This window comes from Danio rerio, chromosome 5, assembly GCF_049306965.1.
Source record: "Danio rerio strain Tuebingen ecotype United States chromosome 5, GRCz12tu, whole genome shotgun sequence".
Classification (NCBI taxonomy): domain Eukaryota; kingdom Metazoa; phylum Chordata; class Actinopteri; order Cypriniformes; family Danionidae; genus Danio; species Danio rerio.
Window position 1 is genome coordinate 52,358,512 of NC_133180.1, and position 26,266 is coordinate 52,384,777.

At 33.7% G+C, this 26,266-nt stretch overlaps 1 protein-coding gene across 9 annotated transcripts in view; it reads right to left on the minus strand.

Annotated features, from left to right (window-relative positions):
- mef2cb (myocyte enhancer factor 2cb) overlaps window positions 1-6,095 on the minus strand; it is a 127,346-nt gene extending 121,251 nt beyond the window's left edge. For all 9 annotated transcript variants that reach the window (XM_073951132.1, XM_073951130.1, XM_073951128.1 and 6 more), the window contains exon 1: window positions 5,884-6,095. The gene's annotated coding sequence lies outside the window, so the exon portion shown is untranslated. The remainder of the gene's footprint in view (window positions 1-5,883) is intronic.
- Window positions 6,096-26,266: the final 20,171 nt, after the last annotated feature.

Sequence of the window (26,266 nt, forward strand, 5' to 3'; positions counted from 1 at the left end):
CTATACTGAGGTGAAGTTGGGGTTTATATTCACATTGGTTCATTTTTAAACAATGACAACCTGTGACGCGCTCCCTATATTGTTTACCGCTACTCTGAATATTCGGTCAGAACAAGCATGTAAGTTTGGCTTATGAGTGTAATTCCTGCATGCAGCCAGCCAAGCTTTAGCTTTAGCTCTACACATGAAAGAGGGTTCTGTTGTCATCTTTAAGGTGCATGCGCTCGTGTTTTCAGGAGGCGTGGCTTTGGACGGCAGGACTGTGTTTCAAAGATTTATGCTAACAGGTTAGCATTGTAGCAGATCACCTACTGCACCTTTAAATATAGGATTTCATGAGTAGTTAAGGATGAGTTAATGGTGATATGCCCTTCTAAGTAAAGTCATGATATTATTATACATTAACAGCTCATGACATCATGTTGGTTACCTTTAGTTTGAACTCAAATGTTAATTAATGCATTAATTAACAACATATGCTAACAAGCAATTTGTTAGTCGTTATTCACACATAAACTCATTTGAATGATGTTGCAGTTAAAGTTAAACTCATCATTAATTTATAATAAAGTATTGTTTACATATTAATACATCATTATTTATGTACTGTTATTGGAAAGTGTTACCATTGCAACCAGCAGTGTATGCTGGTTTTGTGATCATTGACTAAAATAGCCTTCTTTCACCTACATAACATTGCGCAGATTAGACCTTTTTTTATCACTGTCTGATGCGGAGAGGCTTGATTTCTGTAACTCACTCGTCGGGGGCCTACCAGCAAGCTCTCCGAGACGTTTACAGTACAATCAATATTCTGCTGCACGGGTTTTGACACATTCTTCCTCGCGCCACCATATCACTCCTGTACTTCAGCAACTTCATTGGCTTCCTATTAAGTCATGTATGGATTTTAAGACCCTAATTTTAACATATAAAGCAGTGCATGGGCTAGCACCTGACTTCATCTGTGACCTGGTAACTCTGGCTAGTCCCACCCGCAGTCTTCGTTCTTCATTTGGACTTTTGCTGTATTAGCCATGCTGTAAACTAAAGACTATGGGTGGTCGTGCTTTTTCATGCAGTGCACCTACGTAAGCTATGGAATGGCCTGCACATCAGCATCAGGAATGCCGCTTCTTCGTTTTAAGAAACTTCTCAAGACTCACCTTTTTACCATTGCTTTTAACTTAGATTGATAATTTTTGTTAATTTAATCATCCAACTCTATTGAATCGTTCATATTTTATTGTTTTATTGTGGTCTTGTTTTTATTGTTCTGCTTTGTTTGCCTTGTATGCCTTGTAGCGCTTTGGGTCTGAGAAAAGCGCACTGTAAATAAAATGTTTTATTATTATTAATATTATTACTATTATTATCCAGGGTTAAAAGTCTATTTGCATTTCTGAATTTTTTTTTTATGTATGTTTGTCATTATGACATCAAGTTGCCCACTGGGGTGTACAAAAACATATTATTGCTCAGAAGTTCCGAAGCAAAATGAAAAAAGCAAATATTGTATAAAAATGAATCTTTCGAGCATGCTTAAGTCAAGGGTCTATTTTGGACCAATCTACTAATCGAACTATACTTCGACTAAGCTAAGCTGAGTCTATAAAACTCTTTCAGCATACTGAGCCACTTTATACAAGCCATATCCTGAAATGCTCAGATCCCAAATTCACATTATATTAATACAGAAACTGACTAATTTACAACTTAGACAAAGTGAAACGTCAAAGGATTTTAACGAGTCGGAAAGCCGCCCTCACAGACACTTCACACTGGAGAATATGGAAGAGTGTTGAAGAGTGATTCTGGTGTACACAAACCCGCGCAGTGCTGCTCTGCTGAACGGCTGCCGCCTAAACCTCTTTGTGCCTGCAATAGCACCCCAGACTCATTCTTATTCAAACAAGATGAGACTGGAGGCAGGCAACAGAGATTAGCCTGAGATCAAAAGGCGGTGAAGCACTCGTGTTTTGTAGATTCAGACGGGTCCCATCCAGCATGTAAGATCCACGGAGCAGCGCCGCGCCGATGCCACCCTCTCCAAGGGACAGAGAGCAGTAAGAAGAGCAAAAAGAGAGAAAGAGAATAAAGAAACGACACGCGGCCAAGACTACAGCTCCACTGTGAAAATATTGGAATTAGATTATGAAAAAAAAGCAGAAAGAAGAAAGAAAAAAGTAAGACATCACTGCGAGCAATTATAATGGATAATTCTATCTTTTTTTTTCAATGCTAGAGAGATGAAACGGTTTCCATGTGTTTAATGTGTTGAGAATTTGTTTTAAATATGAAGTGCTCCTCTGTCGGACAGTAATATGGAAGCATGTAACCTAAGAACATAGCATCTGGATCTGCAATATGCAACATAATGATGGTAACTACTGTGACGCCTGCGTGCCAACTGCGATTAATATAAATAAACGTGGGGGGTTCATTTCTCAGCACCGTATATGTTTGGTAGCTTAATAGAAGCATTAGCACACAAACAGGTCTGTCTTTGTAGCACCCTTAACGCAGACTTGTGCTAGCCCTTTGGTTCTTAGTTAAAGTCAGATCACTTACACTTTTAGATGCTGTGATAAATATGAGGGAAAGCAAACAAGGCTGAATGCCATATTTGTGTAATTTCCGGTTAATTTGGGGCTATTACAGGTTTTGCAAATAACATGGGAGCCTGTTGGAGCTTGGAGAAGAGGACTAGCACACACACACGCACACACACACACACACACACACACATACACAAACAGACAGACAGACAAACCGAATCCTGACATAGCCACTGGCGAATAGACAGAGAAGGGTTCAAAAAGAAAAAGGGTGCCTCCTCTACAAAGTGCACCACCTTTGCTGCGAGAAAACAACGCTTTTTCCCAACCACAATTCAGATCAAAGATTTTTATTTATTTATTTATTTTGGCAGCGAGAAAGTTTTTCAAATGACAAACATGGGAGCTTTGGTAAACTGGGTCAGAGCTGCCTTGCCTGTTTCTCCATGGGGTGGGTTGGTGGGGGGTGCCGAATGTCACACCCCGAACACCCAGGAAGAGAGGGATTAGATGGCAGAAAGCTTGTAAGGGATGCTTTCTTAAAAATATGCTGCCTCAGAAATATTGTTCTCAGAATGCAAATAAAGCGTGCTAGAGAAAAGCAGATTGAATCCCGATTTTATTCTCAAAGGACTAAGCTGATGTCAAAACTAAGCATATATTCCGGAGTCTTAACAAGTATTGTAAATATTGAAAGTAAATATAGATGAGAGAATGTGTGAAATTAAATGTAAATATTAGATTTCATATGCACAGATTATTTCTAAATAACCATATCCAAACTAATGTTGCGCTTTAGAAAAGATTGAATGAAAGTATGGGTCAAAGACAATTTGGTTACAAAAAATACTTAGCTAAGTGGTTAAGTGGGTTGACATATACCACCATTGTGCTCCTGGTGACCTGAGTTCAATTACCAGCTCAAGGTCCATTGCTGACCCTTCCCCTCTCTCTGCTTCCAATACTTTTCTGTCTGTAACCTCCACTATCCTATCCAAATTAAAGGTGAAAACCCCTAAAAAATAAGTATTAAAAATACTTAGACCAGGGGTCATCAAACTCTGTCCTGGAGGGCCGGTGTCCCTGCAGGGTTTAGCTCCAACTTGCTTAAACACACCTGCCTTGGTGTTTCAAGTATACCTAATAACACCTTGATTACCATGTTCAGGTGTGTTTGATTAGGGTTGGAGTTAAAGTCTTCAGGACACTGGCCCTCCAGGAACAAGTTTGGGGACCACTGACTTAGACTATACATACTGTATAAAGCATATTGCAGTAAATATGACTAAAAGTTCCACTTTAATATCTTAAATAAAATGTCAAAATCTGGGTGATATTACATTTTAATGTATGTATAAATGAAAAACAAACAAACAACAACAAAAAAATTTAAAAAGTAAGCAGCCACTTGTTAATTTAGAGCTTCTAGGTATTTAATAGGTGTGGGTTTGATGGAAATGATAGATATGACATCTACCTATACTTCTTCAAATATCAAATTTCATTCATTTAGTTAAGTTGTAATTCAGTTTTAAGAAAATCTTTTCAGTTAGGGTTGTTAAGGAAATTAGGCTTATTCCAAAAAAAAAAGAAAAAAAAAAGAAAAAAAGAAAGAAAGTTTTCTTAACTTGTCTGAAATCAAAACATTGAAACATACATTTTAAAAAAATTAAGCCAGTAAAACAACTACAAAAAATAACATAATCCTTAGATTATGATTATATATATATATATATATATATATATATATATATATATATATATATATATATATATATATATATATATATATATATATATATATATATATATACATATATACATATATATACATACAGTTATATATATATATATATATATATATATATATATATATATATATATATATATATATATATATATATATATATATATATATATATATATATATATATATATATATATATATATACAGTTAAGCATAAATTAACAGTCCACATGCGCTAAGCATTTCTTTTTGTAGAGCAAACTAGGTAAATGTGAGAAGAAAATTCACATTAAAAGTCTTTCTGCAGCTGAGATTAACTCAACTTAAAGTAACAAGTTGGCAGGAGCTTTTTTGGGTAAACTTTTAATGTTTTGCTCGCAAAACTAATGTTTTTAACTTTCATTCATTCATTCATTTTCTTTTCGGCTTAGTCCCTTTATTAATCCACTGTTACCACAGCAGAATGGACCGCCAACCTATCCAGCATATGTTTTATGCAGCAGATGCCCTTTAGCCACAACCCATCACTGGGAAACATCCATACACACTGATTCTCACACATACAGTACAAACAATTTAGCCTATCCAATTCACCTACCACATGTTTTTGGACTGTGGGGTAAACTGGAGCATTGGGAGGAAATATACGCCAAAATGGGGAGAACATGCAAACTCCACTCGATCCAACTTGGGCTCGAACCAGCAACCTTCTTGCTGCGAGGCGGTTGTGCTACCCACTGCGCCACCATGTTGCCCCTCTTTTTAACTTAACTAAGAAAATTTAGATTTAGGTTAAGTAAACATGTTAAATGTAGTTGCACAGACATTTTTTTTACAGATTTTTGCCAATCCACCAACAACAATAACAACAAAAAGCTGTTTTGTTCAAGTTGGATTTTATACAGTGTGTCTGAAGACATGTCTCATATTGAGAATGTCTTACAATTATAAAAGACTTCTGTTTTCTTTGGTTTTAAACACTCGCCACAGGTTCCCTGAGTTCTCGTGTGTAAACTTTTCAAGCCGCTCAGACCTCTTCTGCTAGTGTAAGCTCACCAATTCCCCTGTTGTTTCAGACTTAAACTAGCAATGTCAAACTTGTACTAAGGCCAGGGTGATACAAATTGATATTGATTCTGTCGTGGCAGCAAGCGCAGGAGTGAGGAGAATCTGTGCTGAGACTACAAGCTTTCCCCCATGCTTCATTTCAAACCAAGCAAATAGTTGTTGGATTCAATTATTCTAAACAGGAGTAATAATTAAGTCTGACGTTGAGGAATTAGAGCAACATAAAAGCACCATATAATCTCAGGATTACAGAGTCCTTCTCTATGTAATCATACATATTCTACCTGTACTAATACAGTAGCCCAGCAGTTTGAGGATCACTACCAATGGTTGTGTGTGAGAAGTTTTGAACACAACAAAATGTTTTAAGACAAATGAAAAAAAGTCTTTTACTTCAATACACTACGCTCAGTAACTGTGTAGTTCTGGATTTTTCCACAGACACACTTTTTCGCCTCATCACAAAAGTGGGAAGGAGGAAGGGAAAAGAATAGAGAGGAAAAAACTCACCGGTGCCGATCTTGTGCTTCCCCAGGAAGTCACACCCTGCAGCTCCAGCTGTGGGCCAGGTTAATCAAACACTTACAAAGGTTTTAATCAATTAAACAAAAAATAAACGAAATAAAACAAAAGAAATGTCCTGCATTAATAAAGCCAGACCAGCTGGCTTTGAAGAGAAACCCTAACTTGGGTTGTGTTGCCCCGCAAACGATCCTGGATCTGAAAAGGGTGTTATGCGTACACACAGAAATGAGACACTTGCTCTCTAAACGCACACCCCCCATGAAAAAAAGTGGCCCATAAGATTTGTGGCACAAGTATTTGGCAGTGCCTGATCTCCACCTGTTCCTGTCTCTCTGGGCTCAGAGGTAAATTTAGGCTCGAGAGACATCAGTGACACCCAAACCTTTTGTCATTGCTGGAATTGCTGTCCCAACTGTCATCCAGAGCATCAAACAAACTGGGGCATGTCTTGCATAAGAGCATGCATAAATGGTTACATGTATATCTATCTATTAAGAGTATAACGGCACACCAGTTTGGACCAGTTTGGACCGAAAATGTTTGGTAGATGTTTTTAGATTTGGTACTTATGGTACATTTGGTTACACTTGATTTTGAGGGGCCTTGTTACAGTTTAACTATTCATATAACTCCTGAGTAATATTAGTTAAGACTTACTATTTAGTTAGAATACTTACTATATGGTTAGGATTTGGATGGATGTTTGATTTTGGGTTGGATTAGGTGCATATGCATAACTGTAATTATTACTATAGTAAGTTCATTGACATGTCTAAGAAGGACACCGTAAAGTAAACCGGAACTAGTTTATTATATGTATGTTCATTTTAACGCTTGTGTGTTGTTAGGGATGTTTTCATCCACTCTGAGGTGATTTTGAGTCTGAAAGTGCCATAGCTTTGTCTGTGTTTAACAAATAATTTTTGGTGACAAACCTTATTTTGGGAAAATGCTTTGAAAGTTTTCAAAAAATCAACAATTCACTTAACACAAATTTACTACCCTTTTCGTTATGTGGATGTTAGGTGGTTTCTTTATATGGCTTTCATTGGTGGCTGTTTTTTTCCCATTGACTTCCATATTAATGACATTTTATTGATTGTAAATCCATGACACCACATAGTCATGCGTTCTTGACTATTGGTGGTTTTCCATGTTGGTAAAAGGTACAATTAGCTATTCTTATGGTTGAGCAACAGAAAATCACCAACAATCATGAATGCATGATAATGTGGTTGTTATGGCTTTGCTGTCTAAAATGTTGGTTTTGATGGAAGTAAATTGGGCAAAAACAGCCACTAACATAATGAAAGGGGAGTAAATTTGAACAATACACAAGAATTAATAAAGTGACTCTTAAATCCCAAGATTGATGGCAGGTTTTACAAATAAATGAAACAAACTCAAGTAAAGAATGGGTAAAACAATTCATTTATTCAAAGATTTTGAAGTCAAAAAGATTGAAACCATCCACCCATACATCCATCTGGTAAAGTCTATAAGGAATACAACTGCCGCTTCTTAAGCATACATTAATTTATCATTGACACTGTACCACAATAACTACATTTACTTCAGGAGATGGTTTAGGTTTGATCATCTCAAAAACATTGTAAGACTTAGATGCTTTGTTTCCAGTGAGTACTTCGATAAACTTGTTCCTGCTTTTATCAGCAGCAGGGTGGATTACTGTAATGGACTCCTCTCTGGCCCTCCCAAAAAGACAGTCAGACAGTTGCATCTCATCCAGAGCGCTGTTGCCAGGATCAGAGCACAAGACACCTTTCCTGAGGTCTTTACACTGGCTACCAGTTACAGTCAGTATAGATTTTAAAGTATTATTACTTGTCTACAAATCACTAAATTGCCTAGGACCTCAATACATTACAGATGTGCTCAATGAATACAAACCTAACAGATCCCTCAGATCTTTAGGATAAAATTACAAAATCCAAGAGTTCAGTCAAAGCATGGTGAATCCACTGTCAGCTACTGGGCCAAAACTGCTGGAATCAACTTCCAAAAATGATCAGATGTGCTTCAACATTAGGCACATTCAAATCAAAACTGAAAACACATTTATTTAGCTGTGCCTTTACTGAATGAGCACTGTGCTACAGTATGTCCGACAGACCACACTGTTATGTCTATCTTTTCTTTTTCATTATTTTATAATTTATATTTTAACACATTTTAATCAGTTTTTAATCTATTTTTAATCATTTTTAGCCTTTGTTTTTATTTTCTTATACTTGTCTCTTTTATTTCTGTTTATTCTGTTTATAAGCAGTTTAAATTAGCATTGTGTATGAAATGTGGTATATGAATAAACCTGCCTTGCATATAGGTTTGGGATTGATGTAGGTCTAGGTGTTAATGAAGGTGTTCCAATTGTATCCTTTCTAGCAACAACCATCCAGTCATGTATTTTATAAAAACAAATAAATTTTGTCAAAGTTTTGAATAAAATAAAATGATTCTTGTCATTGATTGCCATTTTTTCTGTGCGGTCACAACCCATACCGAAACACATTATGCCAAAAAGCGACACGATGTGCATTTTCAAAACATATTTACACTAATTGAATTACAAATGATATTTAACCTGGAATAGCACAAGTACAGGGAAGATGAGCATTTACCGCTCCCAAAGCATTTTCCCTGGGGTTCACGGAATTCCATTCTCGCAGTGACATCACATTTGTATTGACCCTGTTTACAATATCCCTGGATATTGAACTTTAATGGGAAGGGGTTTTGGTAAGAAGCAATGAGTTCATCGTAAGTCGCTAATGTTACAATTGCATAATGGATATTTTATTGGAACTGGAAGCAAAAAAAAAGTGACAAAACACAGTAAAAGTGTTTTGCTTACTGTAAAAAACCCTGCAACAGGACGTAACTGAAGTCAGTCTCAAGGGATGAGGAAACTCTTAAGAGGGGAAAAATGTGTAATTATCCTTTACTGTACATAGCACTTAGTAACAGAAGCATAATTTGTTGGTAAATGCATTTGAGATTGGTCCTTCCCACTCGTTTTAAGGTTACACTGTTGGTGAAAAAGGGGGAAACAGTAACAAATTATTGCCTTATTTTACAAAAAAAAAAATAAAAATGTCTGTTATCGTTTACTTGCCATTTATGTGTTCCAAATCAAATCAAGTTTTTTTTTTTTTTATATTGATCACAAAAGGAGATATATTGAAGAATGTTGGAAACTGGTAGTACCAGTACTTGCTATTGCTACTGTGAAAGCTTCCAACTTACGCCACCGTGCAGCCTTTGGTGTATATAAGTGTTGGTAAAATTTTATCATTTGAGCCTTAAAAACAAGTATTATAATTGAAAACGTCCGACATAAAGAAACACTTTCAACTGTATTATTTTGATATATATCTTAAATGACGTGTGTTAAACAGAGCAAGGATTTTTTCACAGTGTTTTCTATTATATATTTATATTAGGAATTATTAGCCCCCTTGTTTATTTTACCCCAATTTAACGGAGAGAGATTTCACATTTAACGGAGAGAAGATTTTTTTTCAACACATTTCTAAACATAATAGTTTTAATAACTCATTTGTAATAACTGATTTATTTGATCTTTGCCATGATGATAGTAAATACTATTTTAATAGATATGTTCAAGACGATTCTAGACAGCTTAAAGTGACATTTAAAGGCTTAACTAGATTAATTAGGTTAACTAGGCAGGAAAGGGTAATCAGGCAAGTTGTTGCATAACGATAATTTGTTCTGTAGACAATCAAAAAATATAGCTTAAAGGTGATAATGTTTTGACAATAAAATGGTTTAAAAAAAATTAAAAACTGCTTTTATTCTAAACAAAATAAAACAAATAAGACTTTCTCTAAGAAACAAATATTATCAGACATGCTGTGAACATTTCCTTGCTCTGTTAAACATCATTTGGAAAATATTTAAAAGAGAAAAAAGTTCTATTATGTTTAGAAATGTGTTGAAAAAATCTTTTTATTAAACAGAAACTGGAAAAAAACAAAAAAAAAGGGGGACACAAAATCTCACATTAACTTAGCTACAAAACCAATCCTTATTCCCCATGCAACCAGGAAAACTGCTATTCTGAATCAACATACTGTACCTTTTTCTTTTATTGTTCACAGACAGTTCTTTCCTGTATTTTATGAACTCATTGTGAAGCAGTAATGTTTCTGTTTCTGCTGGCCACTGGTGGAGCACTCCATTCTGGACAGAAGCAGCGTGTTTCAACAGTGGCAGCAGCAGCAGCAGCAGCCTTCAGGAGTCTGACTGTCTGTGCGGCTCCAGAGGAAAGAGGAGCAGTGTGGCAATGCACAGCAGCAGAGACGCCCCAGCCATCAACCACAGGAGCCAGTCTGGACCCAAGTGTGTATGTGTGTGTGTGAGGAAGAAGACAGAATAAGAGTCGGATTTGTTGGATGTGTATATTTTAGAGTGGGGAAATCTGTCTGTGCTTATGCCGTGTGTTCTGTTATCTTAAAGGTGACAGAAGACTAACAGGAAGACCAAAACGGCATCTTTCCGGCTTTGAGGCGGCACGCCGTGTTTTCCTTTAAGCCTTCAGTGCAATTATGATTTTGGTTTAGTCATTGACAGCACATTAACGGTAATTATCTTGATAAAACCACTGACAGATTTATATTTCTGTGATTTGTTTTTACAGCAGCGCAGTTTGTGGAAGTACTTCAGGAGAGCAAATTAGCAATTTATAAATTGACAGTTGTAATATAGTGACTCTGTATACACAAACTTTTTTTTTTTTGGCTGTTCACCGTATTTTCTATATTGTGAAGTGATAAAGAAGATTTCCAAAAGATATTCTGTGAAAAAAAACTTTGAATAAAATAAAATAAAATAATAAAATAAAATAAAATAAAATAAAATAAAATAAAATAAAATAAAATAAAATAAAATAAAATAAAATAAAATAATTGTCTTTCAGTTTGGTCCCTTTATTTATCTGGGGTCGCCACAGCGGAATGAACTGTCAACTAATCCAGCATATATAATACACAGCGGATGCCCTTCCAGCCGCTTCCTATCACTGGGAAACAACCATACACTCTCACATTTACACACATACACTACGGCTAATTTAATTTATTCAATTGACTTATAGTCAATGGACTATAGACCTATAGGCGACGATTTGGACTGGGGGGAAACCGGAGCACCCAGAGGAATCCCACACAAATATGGCAAGAACATGCAAACTCATTCATTCATTTATTTTCTTTTCTGCTTAGTCCCTTTTATTAATCTGGGGTCGCCACAGCGGAATGAACCGCCAACTTATTCAGCATATGTTTTATGCAACTGATGCCCTTCCAGCTGCAACCCATCACTGGGAAACATCCATACACACTAATGTACACATGGATAACTTAGCCTACCCAATACCACATATCTTTGGACTTGTGGGGAAAACCAGAGCACCCAGACGAAACCCATGCAAACGCAGGGAGAACATGCAAACATAGAAATTCCAACTGACCCAGACCCATATATATATATATATATATAATGTAACAAGCTCAATTAATGTAACCTTTTTGAAGAAAATAGCATGTTTTACTATAGCTTTTATACCTAGGACATCGCCATCTTGGAAAATCGATGTGAACTACATCACAGGGTTGGTTTCATTCCCTCAGCTGAACAGATACAGTAGAAGTAATGGACTGAACACAGAAATTGGAAAGCTTAATTTAACCTGGAGCTGGTGCAAATACAAGCATCAGATGTGTGTCTAATATAAAAAAAAAATATTTTGTTCTATTTTTTTCCCCTTTTAATTACCAATCATTTGATGCGTTTTGGTCCATACACTGTATATGCCTGTCATATTATCTTAATAGATATATATGCTTGATATATATATATATATATATATATATATATATATATATATATATATATATATATATATATATATATATATTCAGTCCTTTACTCACGGCTGATTCACACGGGGCTTAAGTGTCAATGCTTGACAGATGACCTGTCTGAAGTTGGGGCTGACACAATCGTCATAGCTGGGTCAGCCAATAAAATTAGTCAACAATCGGCTACTGTCTGATGAGCTACTGTATTTGTAAACAGCAATCTGATTGGCGCTTAAAAAGTTGGGACAGTCCCAACTTCTGCAGCGAGCAATGCCACTTCAGCGGCACCAACGAATCCACAATGCAGTTGGTTATACTATTTGAGTTTGCATAGTATATTTTCATTAAAGTGGAAACCAGTATATATATAAAAAAAAAAAAAAAAAAATTACATAAGCTCTACTGAGTGTTTATGTGTTTCACTTTAAGGCTTGGTTGAGTATATGTTAACAACACACACTGTAAAAAGTTATTACTTAACTTAAAAAAAAGGTAATTATACTTCTATAAGCAATCATTTATTCTCCCTTAATTTACAAAACATAAAAAATCGAATTGATCGAAACCTGTGAAACTTGATTTTGGTTCTGCAACACAAATCAGATTTCACAGTGTTTTAATATTTTCTTTTTCATACTGAGAGTCAATGGTTACCACATCTCTCTATTTTTTTTTTTTTTTTTTTCAAATAGACACACATGTAAAGTCAGGATATTCAATTTTGGACTCAGTTCATAGTAACCACTATGTAATAACATGTTAATCATTTAAAACAATGCACTTATTATGTACATACATCAATTAACATCAAACTAACATTTAAACATACCTGAATGTAATTACATCATTGATTAACTTCTGTAGTTCCAACTATAATTACAATCCTCTCTGTATACCAACCCTTATATTCAATTCCTTTACATTTTCATACAATAGAAAAAGTAATTTAAACAGTGCTAATTCATACTTCATTTAACAATAATAATAAAAGGTTTCAGCTACTGTAGATCTATTAAAAACTTGGTGGGCTAATCCAAACCTTTACGCCATTTCATCCCTTTAAACATCCCAATCAAAATATCCTTTTACATGTGTTAAATATGCCTCTCATGCAGCAAACTTCCAGCAAAAGCGTTTTAGTGTTGGAAATTCCACTGGTGGTCTCTGTATCAACGGTACTGAGTGGCGTGGGCAGGTTCGAGTCTTAACACAAGGTCGCTCTGTGTGTGTCCTGCCCAGGAGACTGAGGGGAGCCCACGTTTAACATGCATATCCATCCATCCATCCATTCATTTACACACATGCTCAGCACATCACATCATTTTCATGTTCCATGCTAAACTGAATCTGATGGAGAGGTGGAGAGGCTTGAGGTTTGGTGAAGGCCAGAGCACTATAGAGAGGTGAAGTTACACAAATGAAAGCATAACAATTAATTAAATGCTGAACAAATAAAATGAGTGAATATGTAAATAAGTGAATTGATGAATGGATGAAAGGGTACATACATGCAGTTGAAGTCAGAATTATTAGCCCCAAATTATTTTTCTTTTTTTAAATATTTCCCAAATGATGTTTAACAGAGAAAGGAAATTTTCACAGTATGTCTGATAGTATTTTTTCTTCTAGAGAAAGTCTTAGTTGTTTCATTTGAGCTTTAATTTTGTTTCAATTTTAATTAAAAAAAAAAAGCTTTTTAAGGTCAAAATTATTAGCCCCTTTAAGCTATTTTTTTCCGATAGTCTACAAAACAAACCATCATTATACAATAACTTGCCTAATTACCCCAATCCTACCCTATCATGCCTAGGTAATCTAACTAACCTAGTTGAGCCCTTAAATATCACTAAAGTGTCTTAAAAAATATCTAGTAAAATATTATTTACTGTCATCATGGCAAATATAAAAAAAATCAGTTATTAGAAATGAGTTGAAATATGAAATTTGTTGAAAAAATCTTCTTACCGTTAAACAGAAATTGGGGGAAAAAATAAACAGCGGGGCTAATTATTCAGGGGGCTGATAATTCTGACTCTGTCTAATTAAAAACACATAGCAATAACAAACAAACAAACAAACAAACAAACAAACAAACAAATAAATAAATGAATAAATGAATAAATAAATAAATAGTTAACACAGAATCTAATTTTACATGGTGTAAGATGTTCATGTATCAGTATTTTTGTTGATCCTGGAACAACACTCTAGTTAACCAATCAAATTTGAAGGACATTTGTATTATTATGATTATTACAATTTTTTATTATGATTAATATGATTAATATTTAATTATCATTATTATTATTATTATTATTAATAATATTGATATTAATATTTAATATAAAACAAGTAAATAATAATAATAAGCAGAAAATCTAATTTAGAGGAGATGTTTAATATTGCTATTATTATTATTATTATTATTGTTATTATTATTATTATTATTATTATTATTATTATTATTTAATAATTAAAAAGTAAGTAAATTATAATAATAAATCAGATTTGAAGGAGACATTTATTATTATTATTATTATTAATATTTACGATCAAAATAAGTAAATAATAATAATAAGCAGAAAATCTCATTTAGAGGAGATATTTAATATTGCTATTATTATTATTATTATCATTATTATTATTATTATTATTATTATTATTATTATTATTATTATTATTATTATTATTTAATAATTAAAGAGTAAGTAAATAATAATAATAAGTGTCATTAATTATTAAATATTTTAGTTTGATTTCTATTTCATATACTATTAATACTAATGATAGCAAATTAGACAATTTAAATTAAAAAATAATAACAATAACAAAATTTTATAAAGGCATATAAAACAAACAAAAAATAAATTAGACAAAACCTGCAGAAAGTCAGTGAAAGTACCTTAAATTAAGAAAAAAATCTTTACATTAGTTATTGCACTGAACAAACGACACTAATGAATTTCAAGGCTGAACGAATCTGACGAAGTACAGTGAAGGAAAGGCAAAGGAATCAAGGGGGCTGGAGAAAGCCAGAGTTCTAGACAGAGAAAGAGGGAGAGAGAGAGGGGGGGGGGTATGCACACCTCTTTCCAAAAACAATATTTTGACTGAAAGGTTAGCCATCTGGATCTTCTGAATGCTGGATTACGGCTGGTGCCTCAGCTTATTTTTTCCCCTATTACCACTCTGGTTGCCACAGTCACAGTCACTAGCCTGCATGGAGACCCACTATGATGACAACTATCCTGCTGCTGCATCAACAGCCCTCCAATCTGCTGAGGGGAAACAATGGCTTATCTAAGCGTGCTTCAAAATAGACTACTTTGGATACAAGGACAAGTATTCAGGAATTGTTGTACTGCACTGGCTTTCATTTAGACGCAGAACCTTGTTGAGTTCAACACTGGTTTACTTGAAGGATGAGATGATCTGCTACTCAGCAGACTTGCTCGTTATTTGCATTTTTCTGAATGTTCCTGAAACAATAGGCTAGGCTTAATACTTGTAACTGTAAAAATGTAAAAATCTTTAAGCTTAATATAATAATAATAATAATAATAATAATAATAATAATAATAATAATAATAATAATAATAATAATAATAATAATAATAATAATAATATTAATTAAAATACTATTTTAATTTAATAAAAATAATTGTAAAGAAAACACAGGCCCTATATGTGCCATTTACCTATATTTCAATTAATATGGAAAACAAGTGCATGTTTTTAACAAAACTAATATTTGAATTATTTTATTACAAATGCACGTGTGTGTAAAACAATATAATTTGCGCAAAAAAGAAAAGGTGTTTCTCTAAAGAAGTTAGAATCTTCTCTTAAGACTCCACCCCGTTAAGAGCGTCATCATTGGAGTTTAATTTTAACTAACGGGGTTCAAATGAAAGACCTGCGACAGAGAAACTACGGTTTGGGAAACACTCATCACTACATCGTTCTTGCATCATGCTATGTTCTGCCGCGAGTTATGTCATTGTTTGGGAAATGCACCCCAGGTTCTCTTTGTTAATGAGAACTAGTTCTCAATTGACTTACCTGGTTAATTATAGGTTATTAACTGAAACAAAACAAATTTTTCTTAAAATAAAATATTGACTCTGTTAAATTGACTTTGTATGTGTTGTGTAACTTTAATTAACTACAAAGATTAATAAAAGCTTTATAGAAATGGCCAATATTCGATCATGTTAGTTAATTCCTTATTTTGTGAACGTTAACTAATCAAACCTCATTGTTAAGTGTTACCAAATTAATTTAAAAGAAATAAGTTAACAACAACAACAACAACAACAATAATAATGGGTTGCAGCTGGAAGGGCATCTGCTGCCTAAAACATTTGCTGGATAAATTGGCGGTTTATTCCGCTGTGGCAACCCCAGATTAATAAAGGGACTAAGCTGAAAAGAAGATGAATGAATGAATGAATGAATGAATGAATGAATGAATGAATGAATGAATAAATAATAATAATAATAATAATAATAATAATAATAATAATAATAGGATGACTTCTTATGCTGGTCAGTTCTCCCTCTGTCACTGACTGGTCGAGTAAAGACAGTAAAGATGAATGTTTTACCCAGATTCATTTAGTTTCCTCTTTTCATAACCAAATCATTTTTAAGATTTTAAACTAACATACTCTTCTTATATTTGGAATAAAAGACCAGCCAGAATTCTGAGGGAAATACTGCTAAAACCAAAGCTTGAAAGCGGGTTCACCCTTCCTATTTTTTTACATTACTACTGGGCTGCAAACATACAATACACACTATTTTGGTTTCAGAGCCATTTTGGGCTCTGTGACTGGACTCCGGCTTGGGTCGGTATAGAGGAAGGGTCTTGTTCACCAGCCTCTGGCTGCTTTACTTTGCGGTTCCCTTATGGCCATCTCATGCTGTCCCTTTGGTAACTGCATTGTCTTGCACTTATTACGAATATGATACTACTGTCAGTGATATTTATATCGATAATATTTTTCTCTTCTTTGCACTCTTTTTTTTTTTTTTTAGATACTTGCAACTTGACAACTTTGTAAAAATTAATTTCCAGTTTTTCTGAACCTCTCACCAAAATCTCAACTTTTTGAAATTTTTGAAGTCACCTTAGATAAAAAGGTATACTGTTTATTTTAAACACTTTGATCTCCTCTTTCTCTTCTACCTCTCTTTCCTTTATTAAACAACAGTGGGACTCAGACCTTAATCTTACATTCGAGGATGATATGTGGGACCAGATTTTGTAATTCATACCTCTATTTGTGCAAGACATCCATATATTTTGGCTTTGTCCATCAATAACTTCTTTTTAGCTATCAATCATCAAGTGTTTCTCTTCTGTGACAAAGATGCACATTGAAAGTGCTCTTATTGCACTTTTTGCAATATTCTCTGAATATAGCAGAGTTATAGAGTTGTACTGCAAACGCCCTTACATTTTTGACACTGTTAGCAAGATGGTGTATTTTTTTATTATGGAAACAACGATTTCCCCTGGGTTTTGACAATTTGATGTCAATTTGATGATTATGAGATGCAATGAGCTTCATCTTTTTGGAAAAAATCAGGTTTACAATAAACGACGGTACTAGGGTTTTTTTTTTTCTGAAAAATGGGATCTATTTAGAATTTTCTTTTCTGAGCATGTAAGTATCTCTTCAAACTGTCAATCTTAATCTTAGGGCCTTTCAATTGCAAAGCAAATGTAATTAAGTACATTGTAAAAAATACCTTAGGATTAATGGTTATAACATTAGGTTATCAAGGTACAAGTGTATTCAGTGCAGTTTAAATTTATTTTATTTTATTTTATTTTATTTATTTATTTATTTATTTTTAATTGATTTATTATTATTATTATTATTATTATTATTATTATAATTATTATTATTATTATTATTATTATTATTATTTCTTTTTTTCTCTCTTGGATAAATGTAATTTAATCTTTTTTAGAGGGTAGGGGGATAATATTGTTTTAAATTTCTCTGTAAAATTCTCTGTGAAAGTTAAAAAAATAAAATAAAAATAAATAAATAAATAATAATAATAATAATAATAATTATTATTATTATTATTAATATTCATAATACTATAAAAGCTAGACATAAACAAATAGAAAACAAATCATTAATAAAATTATGAAAACAAACTAAAATTAAAAAATGAAAACTGAATGTAAATATTAAGTAAATTTATTCAAAATAGAAATAAAACCACAACATAACGTAATGATTAAATATAAATACTCTGTTGTTAGTATTACATGTGTAATATCCTTATTTACCTTGCTTTACATTCACATGATTTTACATTCATACGTTAATGAACAAATAATAATAAAAAAAAAAATCTAAAGGCGCTTTCAACATCTAACAATCAAAAGCACAAAAAACACTCTGCTTTCAAAGCACTTCATTTGAGAATGAAGCAGGTCTTCGCAGGCGTCTCAGTCGCACAGACCTCGAACCCGAACGCTCTGGCAGGTGTCCATGGCAACCTGCGAACTCACTCAAGCGCACTCATTCCCCGTCTCCTCCGAGTTTCTCCGAGCGAGCCTTGAGCACTGGAAAAGTGGCAGCTTTTATCTTCTAATTAGATGGAAGCAACTCACCTCAAGGTAAGAGCAAGTGGGGCAAGACCCTGCTCTTGGCCCTTTCATCCGAGTTCTCTCTGCACTGTATGTCTGAATCACAACCCCAATCATTCTAAAGACCAAATTGAATATAATCTCCGACAAATGAACTGTAGATGAGATTTGTGCTTTTTATCAAATGAAGAACGTCTCAATTACCATAACACACACACAAAAAAGGACAATAAGTAAATGGCTTTTTTTGGAACGGGTATCAGAAGACCTTGAAGTGTGTTTTGGTAGAAACAAACACATCTCACCCAAGGCGAGCAACTCCTTCCATTGGGCGCCATATATAAAGATTAAGCCCCTGCATATGTACATCCCTCTGTTTCTCTCCAGCCAGCTCTTTCTTAGCGGCTCCGTCTCCACTCGCCGAAAAGCGTGTGACAAGAAGCACAGATGGAGTGTGAGGAGCGAGGTCTTCTCGGGTCCGTTTCATGGCGCATTTGGCTGCGCCTTGCAGCTGATGATTTAGGTGTCATAATAGATGTTCCCATAATAGCTCTTAATCCAACGGACACTTCCAGAGCAGCATCCTTCACAACGCTCTCTCTTTCCATCTAGAGTGAGTCAATCAGCGGCCTCGGGCGTCCTTTTTAAACTGACAACTACCCCAATCATACGGCCTTCTCAGTATCGCTGATTTAAAGGGCTTGTCAAACATATTAGCCGCTAAGTAAAGAGTAAAATTGGCAAACTGTTTGATAGCACGAATTCAGTTCGCTAAAGCTCCTGTGGGTAAATTGGGCTGGAATTTTTTTAGAGATCCTCAATTAATGAATTTTAGCGATTGTCACTTGAAACATCCGTAAAAATGGGTTTTAACCTGAGGGATGTTCCTGTTGCCAAGTGTTGATGGCAGATTGTTTGGGGTTGGAAGCTGAGGAAAACCTATACAAATATATTCCATGAATCACTTGTTTTGTACATATTTAGCACTGGTAATCATTTCGATGAAACACTGGCTCCAGTTAATGTTGTTTTCGGTGTGGTTGGTGATATTAAGTTTATTTAGTAAAAAAAATAATAAAATACTCCAATCAAACTGATTTTTCAGTATCATTAATCAAAAAAACTTTTAAACATATTAGCTGCTAAGAAAACAGTAAAATTGGCAAAACTGTATGACACCTTAAAACCGGTTAACTAAAGCTCCGGTGGATAAATTTGAATAAAGGATTTCTTCATTTAATGCTCATGCTTTACATTTTAGCGATTGTCACTTAAAATATCCTTAAAAATGGGTTTTAACCTCAGGAATGTTTCCATTGCCAATTGTTGATGGCATGATTGTTTGCTGTTGGAAGCTGAGAGAAACCTCTGGCTTCACTGAAAAATATTTTTTCATAATGCTAAATTAACACAAACTGACTAACTAGTAACAAATACTCCAATTATATGTCATGACATCTCAGTTTGACTTGTTAAACATATTAGCTACAAAGTAAAAAGTAAATTTGTCAAAATTTTGATTACATGCATCCCACTCGCGAAAGCACCTTTGGGTAATTTGGTCTGGGTTTTTGTGAATTAAAAAAGGGCTTTTAACCTGAAGGATGTTGCTATTGCCAAGTGTTGATGGCATATGCTTTGGGGTTCAAAACTGAGAAAAACCCATACAAAGGTTTTGTTTGGATCACTTGTTTTGTACATATTTAGCACGGGTAATCTTTTAGAAGAAACACTGGCTCTGGAGAATGTTGATTTTGGTGTGATTGGTGATGGTAAGTTTATTTAGCAAAAACCTAACTTGCTAGCAATTAGTCCAATTAAATGGCTTTCTCAGTATCATTAAATAAAGAACTTTCAAGCATATTAGCTGCTAAGTAAACAGTATCCTTTGCAAAACTGTATGACAACTTGAAACCTGTTAGCTAAAATCTCCTGTGAACAAATTTGTATTTGAATGAAAGATTTCCTCAGTTAATACTTATGCTTTAAATTTAGGCGATTTTCAGTTAGAATAGTCAGATAAATGGGTTTTAACTTGAGGGATGCTTCTGTTGCCAAATGTTGATTGGCATTGCATTGATTGCTGTTGAAAGCTGAGGGAAACCTAAACAAAGATGTTGCACGAATCTCCTATTTTTACAAATTTAGCATTGGTAATCGATTAGACAGAATTCTGGCTCCATTGAAAATCATTTTTGGTCGGATTGGTGGTGGTATGTTTATTTAGTCCAAACTGACTAACTAGTAACAACTACTCCAATTATATGTCATGATATTTCAGTTTGACTTGTCAAACATATTAGCTACTAAATAAAAAGTAAATTTATCAAAATTTTGATAACATGAATCCCACTTGCCAAAGCTCCTTTTGGAAATTTAGTCTGAATTTTTTGTGAAGATTCCCTGAATTAAATGTACATTCTTTTATTTTTACTCATTGTTACCTAAAACATCAGAAAAAAATGGTTTGAAACCTGAGGGATGTTTTTATTGCCAAGTTCTGATGGCAAACCATTTGCTGTTGGAAGCTGAGGAAATTTAGCATTGGTAATCTATTAGATGGAACGCTGGTTCCATTGAAAATAATTTTTGGTCTGATTGGTGATGGTATTTGGCAGAAACTGACTTCATGTATATCATAAAGTCTAAGTTTGACTTGTCAAACATATTAGCTGCTGAGTTAAGAGTCAAATTATTTGATAACATAACTCCAACTCACTAAAGCTTCTTTAGGGAATTTGGCCTCGGTTTTCATGTAGATTTTCTCCATTAAATGTTCATGCTTTAATTTTTAGCCATTGTCACCTAAAATGTCTTTAACCCGAGGGTTGTTTCTATTGGCAAGTCTTGATGGCAGATTGTTTGTTCTTGGAAGCTTAGGAAAACCTATACAAATATGACATACAGATCGCTTATTTTTACAAGTTTAGCACTGGTAACCTTTTAGATGAATCACTGGCTCTGCTGAATATCATGTTTGGTTTAATCAGTGATGTTGCGTTTATTTAGCAGAAACCGACAACTACTATTAACAACTACTCCAATTACCAATTATGACATCTCAGTTTTACTTGTTAATCATATTAACCATTAAGTAAAGCATAAAACTGTCAATATTTGCTAACACGAATACTCGTTAGACCTCCTTTGGGGAATTTGGACTGACTTTTTGTAAATACTTCCTCAGTTATTTTTCATGATTTAAGGTTTAGCAATTGTCACATTAAAACATTCCTAAAATGAGTTGTAACCTGAGGGTTGCCTCTGTTGCCAAATCTCGATGATGGAATATTTGGGGTTGGATGCTGAGGAAAGTGTGTACAAATATGAGATCAGTTTTCGGCACATGTTTAGCACTGTTAATTATTTTGATGAAACACTGACTCCAGTGTAATTTCTGGTGTGATAGGTGATGGTAAGTTTATTTAGCACAGGTGTCAAACTCAGTTCCTGGAAGGGTTACAGAACTGCAGAGATTAGTTCCAATCCTGCCTCAACACACTCACTTGACTCACTCTATGTCCTTCAGCTTAATCCTTGATTTATCAGGGGTCAGCACAGCAGAATAAACCACCAAATATTCTAGCATATCCTTTTAGTTTTTCCAGCTGAAACCCAAAACTGAGAGTACATTAACACACATACCTGTAGGTTTCAAACAAACCTGAATGACTTAATTGGTTTGATCAGATGTGTTTAATCAGGGTTAAAGGTAAACTGTGCAGAACTGCAGCTCTTCAGGAGCACCTCTAATTTAGCAGAAATAAACTAGTGACAGCTACTCCAATTACACAACCTTCTCAGTATCACTTCTCAGTTTGACTTGTCAAACATTTTAGCCACTAAGTAAAGAGTAAAATTGTCAAACTGTTTTTCACATGATCTCACTCACTAAAGCTCCTTTAGGGAAAATGGATTGGTTTTGTTGTGAAGATTTCATCAATGAACGTTCATGCTTTCACCCGATAGGTTTCTACTGTTCTCGAATAAGTCTTGATGGTAGAATGTTTGGGGTTGGAAGCTGAAGAAAACATGTAAAGATATCTTAAATGTACCAATTTAGCATTGCTAATCATAAAGACAAAACACTGGCTCCAGTGAATGTGATTATGGTGTGATTGGTGATGGGAAAGAAGCATGGTTAGCAGAAACTGTCAACTGTAATCCAATCAAATGTCCTTCTCAGCATCAATGATTTAAAGGAATTGTCAAACATATTATCCGCTAAGTAAAGAGTAAATTTGTCAAGCAGAATGATAACATAAGTCCCACTCGCTTAAGAAATTATGCTGGATTGTTCTGAAGATTTCCTCAATTAATGTTCACGCTTAAAAATTAAAGTGATTGTCACTGAAACTTCCCTAAGGGTTGTAACCTGAGGGATATTTCTATTGCTTTGTCTTTGTCCTTAAATATGTCTTGATGACAAATTACTAGTGGTTGAAAGCTGTAGAAAACCTATATAAAACAACCTGCCCAGGTTCAATAGTAAGATGTGCCTCAGGCTACCTTTTTGCAAAACGTGTGCAAAAAAATAAAAATAAAATAAATAAATAAACAAATAAATGTTACATAAACATTACATTCCAGATTTCATATAACAAATACTCTAGTACAAAGATGCCCAAACTAGGGCAAAGTTGGCCCATGATAACCTTTGATTTAACTCGCCAAGAGAGGGAAAATTATGGTTTAGAGATTGTTATCTGAAATGTAATTTTTTATTTGTTTGTTTTAATGTTAAGCTACAAATAATCTAACTGAAATTAAATGTTATAGTTAAAATATATTTATTAAAAGATAATTAAAAGATTAAAATTTGTTCAGATTTTGTTGAAAATACATGCTGTCACCCGACAAGTGTTGACAAGTGTATTCAGCTTTGAACTCCTCTGTTTAAATGTGATTGTTTTTGTTTTAATTAAAACAAGTTACGATTCACAGTAATGTTTTCTATTTATTTTGAAATATTAGGAAATAAATTAGGATATAACCTATGGCAACTTTAATGCATAATAGTTTAGTAAATATTTGGTCCATCTTTGGCCCACAGCTATCAATGATATTTGGTTTTTGGCCCTTCATACAAAAAAAAAAAAAAGTTTGGGCACCCCTGCTCCAGAGGCTGTTGTCAACATTTTTGTTAATCTGAAATACATTACATAGAGTACATTTTTATATACACATAATTGACATGCTCTTCTTGTACATGTCCAATGACAATGCAGAGCATGTCATACAGATCTCCTCCGATCAACTGAACCCTTCCCTAAACCCAACCAATAGTGTTTTCAAAAGCTAACATAAGAGAACGTGCCCTGTTACAATTTTACCTTGGAACCTAAAATTTTACCATGGTTATATGAAACCATGCTTCAAACCTGAGCACACCTCTTTGTACAAATGCAACCCCTGTTATCACATAATGAAACAATTATATGCTCCAGTGAATGTGATGTTGGAGTTATTGGTGATGGTAAATCATTCGGATAAGTAATTTGCCAATTTGACAGCCTGGCAGGTAAACCTGGCATTATATATAAAAAAAAAAAAAAAGTTTGAGTTTAGCATCAAATATGATACCATTTACACTAATATGAGGGTTAGCGTTGCATATTGTTAACCATAATATCAATAAGGTCCAATAAAGAACATAAACATACACAAAAATATGAATGACTGTGGTCCTCCATTTCTGATGATAATTCAGAAAAAAAATAAAAAATAAAACCCAATATTTAGGGGTGTTCAGTGCATTTGCGTGGTCATGAATAAAAATGACACGATTTGGAGCAACAACTTTAAAATTCAGTAAGAGTCGCCAGTAGATTTACTGCATGTTTTCCTATATGCTTACTGATCTTCAAAGATCTAAATCGGTTTAAAGAGACCAAAAACAAAGCTATGGTTTCAAATGGTGTTAAATTATGAAGACTTTTTCCAAGGTCACAAATCACAGAAACTCTGCTTTATGCTGGTAAAATAAGCAAAAGTTGAGTTGTTTGGTGTGATATTACAGCCTTTGACAGGTACAGCATAATTACAAGGGCAAACCATGACATATTTTGAGGGAAAGCAGGTCGGTGATGTCCCAATTAGGGTGAAATGACCAGCAAAGTGACAGCTCGGAAATGTGTCTTATCCTTGGCATACGTCCTCAGAGTGGGCTTCGTTATGTTGCCTATACAAGACAAAATTGAATGGCAATGTCATAAGGCACTCCAAAAAGTCTCCGGCTTGTTAGAATGCAGATAATAATGTTGTTACATGCCTTGGTTGCTAAGGGTCATTTTCTGATGCAACTCCAAGACTTCTGCGAATCTAAATATAATGGGACCAGCAGTGGTCCAAATTATGGTACCATTTAAGGTCACATTCTTAGCATCCAACTTGGCACCCTGCTTAAATTGAATACATGTCAGACGATAATGTTAAAGAGGAGGCCAACGCGAGGACACTATCCTCAGGAGGTCCTTCAGGAGACGGCTTAGTAATCAGCAGATTTAAGCATCGGACATCAGCTCTCTGTCAGGTCATTATTTATATGGCAAAAAAGGTTATTATTATTTTTAAGCTGTTCCAACATTATTATACCCTCCACATTATCCCTCTTCACCAAAATAACTAAAATTAATAAAGCTGTTCAACAAAATAATATGCCACATACATAGGGCATATATCTCTGTTTAGAATTTCGAATCATTCATTCATTCATTCATTCATTCATTCATTCATTCATTCATTCATTCATTCATTCATTCATTCATTCATTCATTCATTCATTTTTTTGGCTTAGACCCTTTATTAATCTGGGGCCGCCACAGTGGAATGAACTGCCAAGTTATCCAGCATATGTTTTACAAAGCATGTCTTTGGGCTTGTGGGGGAAACCGAAGCAACCAGAGGAAACCCGAGCAAACGGGGGAGAACATGCATCGCCCGACTATCAAATGAACAAATTAAAAATCATGATAACACAACAAACATACAGTTGAAGTCAGAATTATTAGCCTTTATTTATTATTTTTTTATGTTTCCCAAATTATGTTTAACAGACAAAAAAAATTTCACAGTATGTCTGATATATATATATATATATATATATATATATATATATATATATATATATATATATATATATATATATATATATATATATATATATATATATATATATATATATATAAATATATTATTATTATATTATTATTTTTTTTCTGGAGAAAGTCTTATTTGTTTTATTTCAGCTAGAATAAAAGCAGTTTTTTATTTTTTAAAGCCAGTTTAAGGTCAAAATCATGAGCCACTTTAAACAATTTTTTTCGATAGTCTACAGAACAAACCATTGTTACACAGTGACTTGCCTTATTACCCTAACCTGCCCTGTAAACCTAATTAACCTAGTAAAGCCTTTAAATGCCACTTTAAGCTGTATAGAAGTGTCTTGATAAATATTTTTATTAAAATAATATTTACTGTCATCATGGCAAAGATAAAATAAATCCGTTATTAAAAATGAGGAACTTTTATGTTTAGAAATTTCCCTGCTCTGTTAAACAATTTGAGAAATATATATATATATATATATATAGATAGATATATATATATAAAAAAAAAAAAATATATATATATATAAAAAAAAAAAAATATATATATATATATATATATATATATATATATATATATATATATATATATATATATACATATATATATATATATATATATATATATATATATATATATATATATATATATATATATATATATATATATATATATATATATATATATATATATATATATATATATATATATAATGATATGGACAAAAACCATAATGAAT